At 51.4% G+C, this 12,500-nt stretch overlaps 1 protein-coding gene across 3 annotated transcripts in view; it reads right to left on the bottom strand.

The window, feature by feature from the left end:
* asic1b (acid-sensing (proton-gated) ion channel 1b) overlaps nucleotides 1-12,500 on the bottom strand; it is a 912,521-nt gene that overhangs the window by 232,799 nt on the left and 667,222 nt on the right. The window lies entirely within an intron of this gene.

Raw genomic sequence — 12,500 nt, 5'->3', positions numbered from 1 at the left:
ACACACACACACAAAATCACACCCAGTCACACACACACACCCAGTCACACACACACACAATCACACCCAGTCACACACACACACACACACAATGTCACCCAGTCACACACACAATGTCACCCAGTCACACACACAATCTCACCCTGTCACCCAGTCACACACACAATCTCACCCAGTCACACACACACAATCTGACTCAGTCACACACACACACACACAAAATCTCACCCAGTCACACACACACACACACAATCTCACCCAGTCACACACACACAATCTCCCCCAGTCACACACACGCACACACACAATCTCACCCAGTCACACACACGCACACACACACAATCTCACCCAGTCACACACACAATCTCACCCAGTCACACACACACACAATCTCACCCAGTCTCTTTCTCACACACACACACACACAATCTCACCCAATTACTCACACACACACACACACATACACATACACAATCTCACCCAGTCTCTTTCTCTCACACACACACACACAATCTCACCCAATTACTCACACACACACACGTACAAATCTCACCCTGTCACACACCCACACACACACACACACAATCTCATCCAGTCACACACACACACAAACACACACACAATTTCACCCAGTCACACACACACAATCACACCCAATCTCACCCAGTCTCGCGCGCACACACACACAATCACACCCAATCTCACCCAGTCACACGCACACACACACACAATCTCACTCAGTCACACACACACACACACACAATCTCACTCAGTCACACACACACGCACACAATCTCACGCAGTCACGCACACACACACAGACACACACAATCTCACCCAGTCACACACACAATCTCACCCAGTCAAACACAAACACAATCTCACCCAGTCACGCACAGTCTCACCCTGTCACACACACACACACAATCCCACCCAGTCACACGCACACACACACACAAAATCTCACCCAGTCTCACACACACACACACACAATCTCACTCAGTCTCACACACACACACACACACACACACACAATCTCACCCAGCCACACACACACACACACAATCTCACCCAGTCACACACAGTCTCACCCAGTCACACACAAACACAATCTCACCCAGTAAAACACAATCTCACCCAGTCTCACACACACACACACAATCTCACCCAGTCACGCGCAGTCTCACCCAGCCAAACACAAACACAATGTCACCCAGTCTCACACAAACACAATCTCACCCAGTCACACACAATCTCACCCAGTCACGCACAGTCTCACCCAGTCACGCACTGTCTCACCCAGTCACACACAAACATAATCGCACCCAGTCACACACACACACACAATCTCACCCCATCTCACACACACACACAAAATCTCACCCAGTCACACATACACAATCTCACCCAGTAACACACATTCCCACCCAGTCTCTCACACACACAATCTCACCCAGTCTCACACACACACACAAAATCTCACCCAGTCTCTCACACACACACAAAATCTCACCCAGTCACACACACACACAATCTCACCCAGTCTCTCTCACACACACACACACACACTCTCACTCAGTCTCACACACCCACACACAATCTCACCCAGTCTCTCACACACACACACACAATCTCACCCAGTCACACACACAATCTCACCCAGTCACACACACACACACACACACAATCTCACCCAGTCACACACACAATCTCACCCAATCTCACCCAGTCTCACACACACACACACACAAATCTCACCCAGTCTCTCTCACACACACAATCTCACTCAGTCTCACACACCCACACACAATCTCACCCAGTCTCTCACACAATCTCACCCAGTCTCTCACACACACACACACACACACACACACTCACACACACAATCTCACCCAGTCTCACACACAATCTCACCCAGTCTCACACACACACACACACACAATCTCACCCAGTCACACACACAATCTCACCCAGTCTCACACACACACAATCTCACCCAGTCACACACACACTCTCAATCTCACCCAGTCACACACACTCTCAATCTCACCCAGTCACACACACTCTCAATCTCACCCAGTCACACACACAGAGACACATACACACACACACACACACACAAAATCTCACCCAGTCTCTCACACTCACACACACACACACACACACACACATATAATCTCACCAGGTCTCTCTCTCTCTCTCTCACACACACACACACACACACACACACAATCTCACCCAGTCACGCACACACACAATCTCACCCAGTCACGCACACACACACACAATCTCACCCAGTCACGCACACACAATCTCACCCAGTCACGCACACACACACACAATCTCACCCAGTCACGCACAGTCTCACCCAGTCACACACACACACACAATCTCACCCAGTCTCTCTCTCTCACACACAATCTCACCCAGTCACGCACACACACACAATCTCACCCAGTCACGCACACACACACACACAATCTCACCCAGTCAAGCACACACACAATCTCACCCAGTCACGCACACACACACAATCTCACCCAGTCACGCACACAATCTCACCCAGTCACGCACACAATCTCACCCAGTCACGCACACACACACAAACACACAATCTCACCCAGTCACGCACGCACACACACACACAATCTCACCCAGTCACGCACACACACACACAATCTCACCCAGTCACGCACACACACACAAACACACCCAGTCACGCACACACACACAAACACACCCAGTCACGCACACACACACACAATCTCACCCAGTCACGCACACACACACACAATCTCACCCAGTCACGCACACACACACACACAATCTCACCCAGTCACGCACACACACACACACAATCTCACCCAGTCACGCACACACACACACACAATCTCACCCAGTCACGCACACACACACACACACACACACACACACACACACAATCTCACCCAGTCACGCACACACACACACAATCTCACCCAGTCACGCACACACACAATCTCACCCAGTCACGCGCACACACACACAATCTCACCCAGTCACGCACACACACACAATCTCACCCAGTCACGCACACACACACACACAATCTCACCCAGTCACGCACACACACACAAACACACCCTGTCACGCACACACACACAAACACACCCTGTCACGCACACACACACAAACACACAATCTCACCCAGTCACGCACACACACACAAACACACAATCTCACCCAGTCACGCACACACACACAATCTCACCCAGTCACGCACACACACACACACAAACACACCCAGTCACGCACACACACACAAACACACCCAGTCACACACACACAATCTCACCCAGTCACGCACACACACACAATCTCACCCAGTCACGCACACACACACACACAATCTCACCCAGTCACGCACACACACACACACAATCTCACCCAGTCACGCACACACACACACAATCTCACCCAGTCACGCACACACACACAATCTCACCCAGTCACGCACACACACACAATCTCACCCAGTCTCTCTCTCTCACACACACACAATCTCACCCAGTCACACACACGCACACACAATCTCACCCAGTCACGCACACACACACAATCTCACCCAGTCACGCACACACACAATCTCACCCAGTCACGCACAGTCTCACCCAGTCACGCACAGTCTCACCCAGTCACACACACACAATCTCACCCAGTCTCTCTCTCTCACACACACAATCTCACCCAGTCACACACACGCACACACAATCTCACCCAGTCACACACACACAAATCTCACCCAGTCACACACCTACACACACAATCTCACGCTGTCACACACACACAATCTCACGCTATCACACACACACACACACAATCTCACCCAGTCTCACACACACACACAATCTCACCCAGTCACGCACACACACAATCTCACCCAGTCACGCACATGCTCACCCAGTCACACACACACAATCTCACCCAGTCTCTCTCTCTCACACACACACAATCTCACCCAGTCACACACACGCACACACAATCTCACCCAGTCACACACACACAAATCTCACCCAGTCACACACCTACACACACAATCTCACGCTGTCACACACACACAATCTCACGCTGTCACACACACACACACAATCTCACCCAGTCTCACACACACACAATCTCACCCAGTCACGCACACACACAATCTCACCCAGTCACGCACAGTCTCACCCAGTCACACACACACACAATCTCACCCAGTCTCACACACACACACAATCTCACGCTATCACACACACACACACACAATCTCACCCAGTCTCACACACACACAATCTCACCCAGTCACGCACACACACAGTCTCACCCAGTCACGCACACACACAATCTCACCCAGTCACGCACACACACAATCTCACCCAGTCACGCACAGTCTCACCCAGTCACACACACACACAATCTCACCCAGTCTCTCTCTCTCCCACACACAATCTCACCCAGTCTCACACACGCACACAATCTCACCCAGTCTCTCACACACACACAATCTCACCCAGTCACACACACACACACACACAATCTCACCCAGTCACACACACACACACACAATCTCACCCAGTCACACACAATCTCACCCAGTCTCTCTCTCTCACACACACAATCTCACCCAGTCACACACACACACACACACACACGCACACACACACATACACAATCTCACCCAGTCTCTTTCTCACACACACACACAATCTCACCCAATTACACACACACACACGTCTCACCCTGTCACACACCCACACACAATCTCATCCAGTCACACACACACACACACAATCTCACCCAGTCACACACAATCTCACCCAGTCTCTCTCTCTCACACACACAATCTCACCCAGTCACACACACACACACACACACGCACACACACACATACACAATCTCACCCAGTCTCTTTCTCACACACACACACAATCTCACCCAATTACACACACACACACAAGTCTCACCCTGTCACACACCCACACACAATCTCATCCAGTCACACACACACACACACTATCTCACCCAGTGTCTCTCACACACACACACACACACACACAATCTCACCCAGTCTCTCACACACACACACACACAATCTCACGCAGTCACGCACACACACAATCTCACCCAGTCACGCGCAGTCTCACTCAGTCAAACACAAACACAATGTCACCCAGTCTCACACAAACACAATCTCACCCAGTCACGCACAAACACAATCGCACCCAGTCTCACACACACACACACACACAATCTCACCCAGTCACACACACACACACACAATCTCACCCACTCTCTCTCTCACACACACACACACACACAATTTCACCCACTCACACACACACACACACAATTTCACCCACTCACACACACACACACAATTTCACCCAGTCACACACACACACACAATTTCACCCAGTCACACACACACACACACAATCTCACCCAGTCACACACACACACACAATTTCACCCAGTCACACACACACACACACACAATCTCACCCAGTCTCGCGCGCACACACACATACACACACACAATGTCACCCAGTCACACACACACACACAATCTCACCCAGTCTCTCACGCACACACACACACACACAATCTCACCCAGTCTCACACACACACACAATCTCACGCAGTCACGCACACACACACAGACACACACACAATCTCACCCAGTCTCACACACACACACACACACAATCTCACCCAGTCACACACACACACACACAAAATCTCACCCAGTCACACACACACACACACACAAAATCTCACCCAGTCACACATACACACAATCTCACCCAGTCACGCACAGTCTCACACAGTCACACACACACACACACACAATCTCACCCAGTCACACAATCACACGCTGTCACACACACACACACAATCTCACCCAGTCACACACACACAAAATCTCACCCAGTCACACACACACACACAAAATCTCACCCAGTCACGCACACACAAACACAATCTCACCCAGTCACACATACACACAATCTCACCCAGTCCCGCACAGTCTCACACAGTCACACACACACACACACACAATCACACCCAGTCACACAATCACACCCAGTCACACAATCACACAATCTCACCCAGTCACACACACACACAATCTCACCCAGTCACGCACAGTCTCACACAATCACACCCAGTCACACACACAATCTCACCCAGTCTCACACACACACACACACACACACACACACAATCTCACCCCATCTCTCACACACACACAAAATCTCACCCAGTCACACATACACAATCTCACCCAGTAACACACATTCCCACCCAGTGTCTCTCACACACACACACACACACACACAATCTCACCCAGTCTCACACACACACACAAAATCTCACCCAGTCTCTCTCACACACACAAAATCTCACCCAGTCACACACACACACACACAATCTCACCCAGTCTCTCACACACACACACACACACACACAATCTCACTCAGTCTCACACACCCACACACAATCTCACCCAGTCTCTCACACAATCTCACCCAGTCTCTCATACACACACACACACACTCACACACACAATCTCACCCAGTCACACACACAATCTCACCCAGTCACACACACAATCTCACCCAATCTCACCCAGTCACACACACAATCTCACCCAGTCTCTCACACACACACACACACACAATCTCACTCAGTCTCACACACCCACACACAATCTCACCCAGTCTCTCACACACACACACACACACTCACACACACAATCTCACCCAGTCACACACACAATCTCACCCAGTCACACACACACACACACAATCTCACCCAGTCACACACACAATCTCACCCAGTCACACATACTCACAATCTCACCCAGTCACACACACACACTCTCAATCTCACCCAGTCACACACACAAAATCTCACCCAGTCTCTCACACTCACACACACACACACACACACACACACATTCTCACCCAGTCACACACACAATCACAATCTCACCCAGTCACGCACACACACACACAATCTCACCCAGTCACGCACACACACACACACACACACACACAATCTCACCCAGTCACGCACACACACACACACAATCTCACCCAGTCACGCACACACACACACAATCTCACCCAGTCACACACACACACACAATCTCACCCAGTCTCTCTCTCTCACACACAATCTCACCCAGTCACGCACACACACACAATCTCACCCAGTCACGCACACACACACACAATCTCACCCAGTCACGCACAGTCTCACCCAGTCACACACACACACACAATCTCACCCAGTCTCTCTCTCTCACACACAATCTCACCCAGTCACGCACACACACACACAATCTCACCCAGTCACGCACACACACACACAATCTCACCCAGTCACGCACACACACACACAATCTCACCCAGTCACGCACACACACACACAATCTCACCCAGTCACGCACAGTCTCACCCAGTCACACACACACACACACACACAATCTCACCCAGTCTCTCTCTCTCACACACAATCTCACCCAGTCACACACACACACACAATCTCACCCAGTCTCTCTCTCTCACACACAATCTCACCCAGTCACGCACACACACACAATCTCACCCAGTCAAGCACACACACAATCTCACCCAGTCACGCACACACACACAATCTCACCCAGTCACGCACACACACACACAATCTCACCCAGTCACGCACACAATCTCACCCAGTCACGCACACACACACAAACACACAATCTCACCCAGTCACGCACGCACACACACACACAATCTCACCCAGTCACGCACACACACACACAATCTCACCCAGTCACGCGCACACACACACAATCTCACCCAGTCACGCGCACACACACAATCTCACCCAGTCACGCACACACACACACAATCTCACCCAGTCACGCACACACACACACAATCTCACCCAGTCACGCACACACACACACAATCTCACCCAGTCACGCACACACACACACAATCTCACCCAGTCACGCACACACACACAATCTCACCCAGTCACGCACACACACACAATCTCACCCAGTCACGCACACACACACAAACACAATCTCACCCAGTCACGCACACACACACAAACACACAATCTCACCCAGTCACGCACGCACACACACACACAATCTCACCCAGTCACGCACACACACACACAATCTCACCCAGTCACGCACACACACACAAACACACCCAGTCACGCACACACACACAATCTCACCCAGTCACGCACACACACACAATCTCACCCAGTCACGCACACACACACACAAACACACCCAGTCACGCACACACACACAATCTCACCCAGTCACGCACACACACACACACACAATCTCACCCAGTCACGCACACACACACACACAATCTCACCCAGTCACGCACACACACACAATCTCACCCAGTCACGCACACACACACAATCTCACCCAGTCACGCACACACACACAATCTCACCCAGTCACGCACACACACGATCTCACCCAGTCTCTCTCTCTCACACACAATCTCACCCAGTCACGCACACACACACACAATCTCACCCAGTCACGCACAGTCTCACCCAGTCACGCACACACACACAATCTCACCCAGTCACGCACACACACACACAATCTCACCCAGTCACGCACAGTCTCACCCAGTCACACACACACACACAATCTCACCCAGTCTCTCTCTCTCACACACAATCTCACCCAGTCACGCACACACACACAATCTCACCCAGTCAAGCACACACACAATCTCACCCAGTCACGCACACACACACAATCTCACCCAGTCACGCACACACACACACAATCTCACCCAGTCACGCACACAATCTCACCCAGTCACGCACACACACACAAACACACAATCTCACCCAGTCACGCACGCACACACACACACAATCTCACCCAGTCACGCACACACACACACAATCTCACCCAGTCACGCACACACACACAAACACACCCAGTCACGCACACACACACAATCTCACCCAGTCACGCACACACACACACACAATCTCACCCAGTCACGCACACACACACAAACACACAATCTCACCCAGTCACGCACGCACACACACACACAATCTCACCCAGTCACGCACACACACACACACACACAATCTCACCCAGTCACGCACACACACACACAATCTCACCCAGTCACGCACACACACACAATCTCACCCAGTCACGCACACACACGATCTCACCCAGTCTCTCTCTCTCACACACAATCTCACCCAGTCACGCACACACACACAATCTCACCCAGTCACGCACACACACACACAATCTCACCCAGTCACGCACACACACACACAATCTCACCCAGTCACGCACAGTCTCACCCAGTCACACACACACACACAATCTCACCCAGTCTCTCTCTCTCACACACAATCTCACCCAGTCTCTCTCTCTCACACACAATCTCACCCAGTCACGCACACACACACAATCTCACCCAGTCACGCACACACACACACAATCTCACCCAGTCACGCACACACACACACAATCTCACCCAGTCACGCACAGTCTCACCCAGTCACACACACACACACAATCTCACCCAGTCTCTCTCTCTCACACACAATCTCACCCAGTCACGCACACACACACAATCTCACCCAGTCACGCACACACACACAAACACACAATCTCACCCAGTCACGCACGCACACACACACACAATCTCACCCAGTCACGCACACACACACACAATCTCACCCAGTCACGCACACACACACACAATCTCACCCAGTCACGCACACACACACAATCTCACCCAGTCACGCACACACACGATCTCACCCAGTCTCTCTCTCTCACACACAATCTCACCCAGTCACGCACACACACACACAATCTCACCCAGTCACGCACAGTCTCACCCAGTCACACACACACACACAATCTCACCCAGTCTCTCTCTCTCACACACAATCTCACCCAGTCTCTCTCTCTCACACACAATCTCACCCAGTCACGCACACACACACAATCTCACCCAGTCACGCACACACACACACAATCTCACCCAGTCACGCACACACACACACAATCTCACCCAGTCACGCACACACACACACAATCTCACCCAGTCACGCACAGTCTCACCCAGTCACACACACACACACAATCTCACCCAGTCTCTCTCTCTCACACACAATCTCACCCAGTCACGCACACACACACAATCTCACCCAGTCACGCACACACACACAAACACACAATCTCACCCAGTCACGCACGCACACACACACACAATCTCACCCAGTCACGCACACACACACACAATCTCACCCAGTCACGCACACACACACACAATCTCACCCAGTCACGCACACACACACACAATCTCACCCAGTCACGCACACACACACAAACACACCCAGTCACGCACACACACACAATCTCACCCAGTCACGCACACACACACACACAATCTCACCCAGTCACGCACACACACACACAATCTCACCCAGTCACGCACACACACACACAATCTCACCCAGTCACGCACACACACACAATCTCACCCAGTCACGCACACACACGATCTCACCCAGTCACGCACAGTCTCACCCAGTCACACCCACACACACAATCTCACCCAGTCTCTCTCTCTCACACACAATCTCACCCAGTCACGCACACACACAATCTCACCCAGTCACGCACACACACACACAATCTCACCCAGTCACGCACAGTCTCACCCAGTCACACACACACACACAATCTCACCCAGTCTCTCTCTCTCACACACAATCTCACCCAGTCACGCACACACACACAATCTCACCCAGTCACGCACACACACACACAATCTCACCCAGTCACGCACAGTCTCACCCAGTCACACACACACAAATCTCACCCAGTCACACACCTACACACACAATCTCACGCTGTCACACACACACAATCTCACGCTGTCACACACACACAATCTCACGCTGTCACACACACACACACACACACACAATCTCACCCAGTCTCTCACACACACACAATCTCACCCAGTCTCACACACACACAATCTCACCCAGTCACGCACACACACAATCTCACCCAGTCACGCACACACACAATCTCACCCAGTCACGCACAGTCTCACCCAGTCTCACACACACACACAATCTCACCCAGTCTCTCTCTCTCACACACAATCTCACCCAGTCACGCACACACACACACAATCTCACCCAGTCACGCACACACACACACAATCTCACCCAGTCACGCACACACACACAATCTCACCCAGTCACGCACACACACACAATCTCACCCAGTCACGCACACACACACAATCTCACCCAGTCACGCACACACACACAATCTCACCCAGTCACGCACAGTCTCACCCAGTCACACACACACACACACAATCTCACCCAGTCTCTCTCTCTCACACACAATCTCACCCAGTCACACACACGCACAATCTCACCCAGTCACACACCTACACACACAATCTCACGCTGTCACACACACACAATCTCACGCTGTCATACACACACACACACACACAATCTCACCCAGTCTCACACACACACACAATCTCACCCAGTCTCACACACACACAATCTCACCCAGTCACGCACACACACACAATCTCACCCAGTCACGCACACACACAATCTCACCCAGTCACGCACAGTCTCACCCAGTCTCTCACACACACACAATCTCACCCAGTCTCTCTCTCTCACACACAATCTCACCCAGTCACACACACGCACACACAATCTCACCCAGTCACACACACACAAATCTCACCCAGTCACACACCTACACACACAATCTCACGCTGTCACACACACACAATCTCACGCTGTCACACACACACACACACAATCTCACCCAGTCTCACACACACACACACACAATCTCACCCAGTCTCACACACACACACACAATCTCACCCAGTCTCACACACACACACACAATCTCACCCAGTCACACACACACACACACAATCTCACCCAGTCTCTCTCTCTCACACACACAATCTCACCCAGTCACACACACACACACACGCGCACACACACATACACAATCTCACCCAGTCTCTTTCTCACACACACACACAATCTCACCCAATTACACACACACACACAAGTCTCACCCTGTCACACACCCACACACAATCTCATCCAGTCACACACACACAATCTCACCTAGTCTCACACACACTCACGCGCGCACACACAATCTCACTCAGTCACACACACACACTATCTCACCCAGTGTCTCTCTCTCACACACACACACACAATCTCACGCAGTCACGCACACACACAATCTCACCCAGTCACGCGCAGTCTCACTCAGTCAAACACAAACACAATGTCACCCAGTCTCACACAAACACAATCTCACCCAGTCACGCACAAACACAATCGCACCCAGTCTCACACACACACACACTCTCACCCAGTCTCTCACA

Source organism: Hemiscyllium ocellatum, chromosome X (genome assembly GCF_020745735.1).
Source record: "Hemiscyllium ocellatum isolate sHemOce1 chromosome X, sHemOce1.pat.X.cur, whole genome shotgun sequence".
Classification (NCBI taxonomy): domain Eukaryota; kingdom Metazoa; phylum Chordata; class Chondrichthyes; order Orectolobiformes; family Hemiscylliidae; genus Hemiscyllium; species Hemiscyllium ocellatum.
The sequence above is the reverse complement of the archived record's forward strand: the minus strand, read 5'-3'. Positions and strand labels throughout refer to the sequence as shown.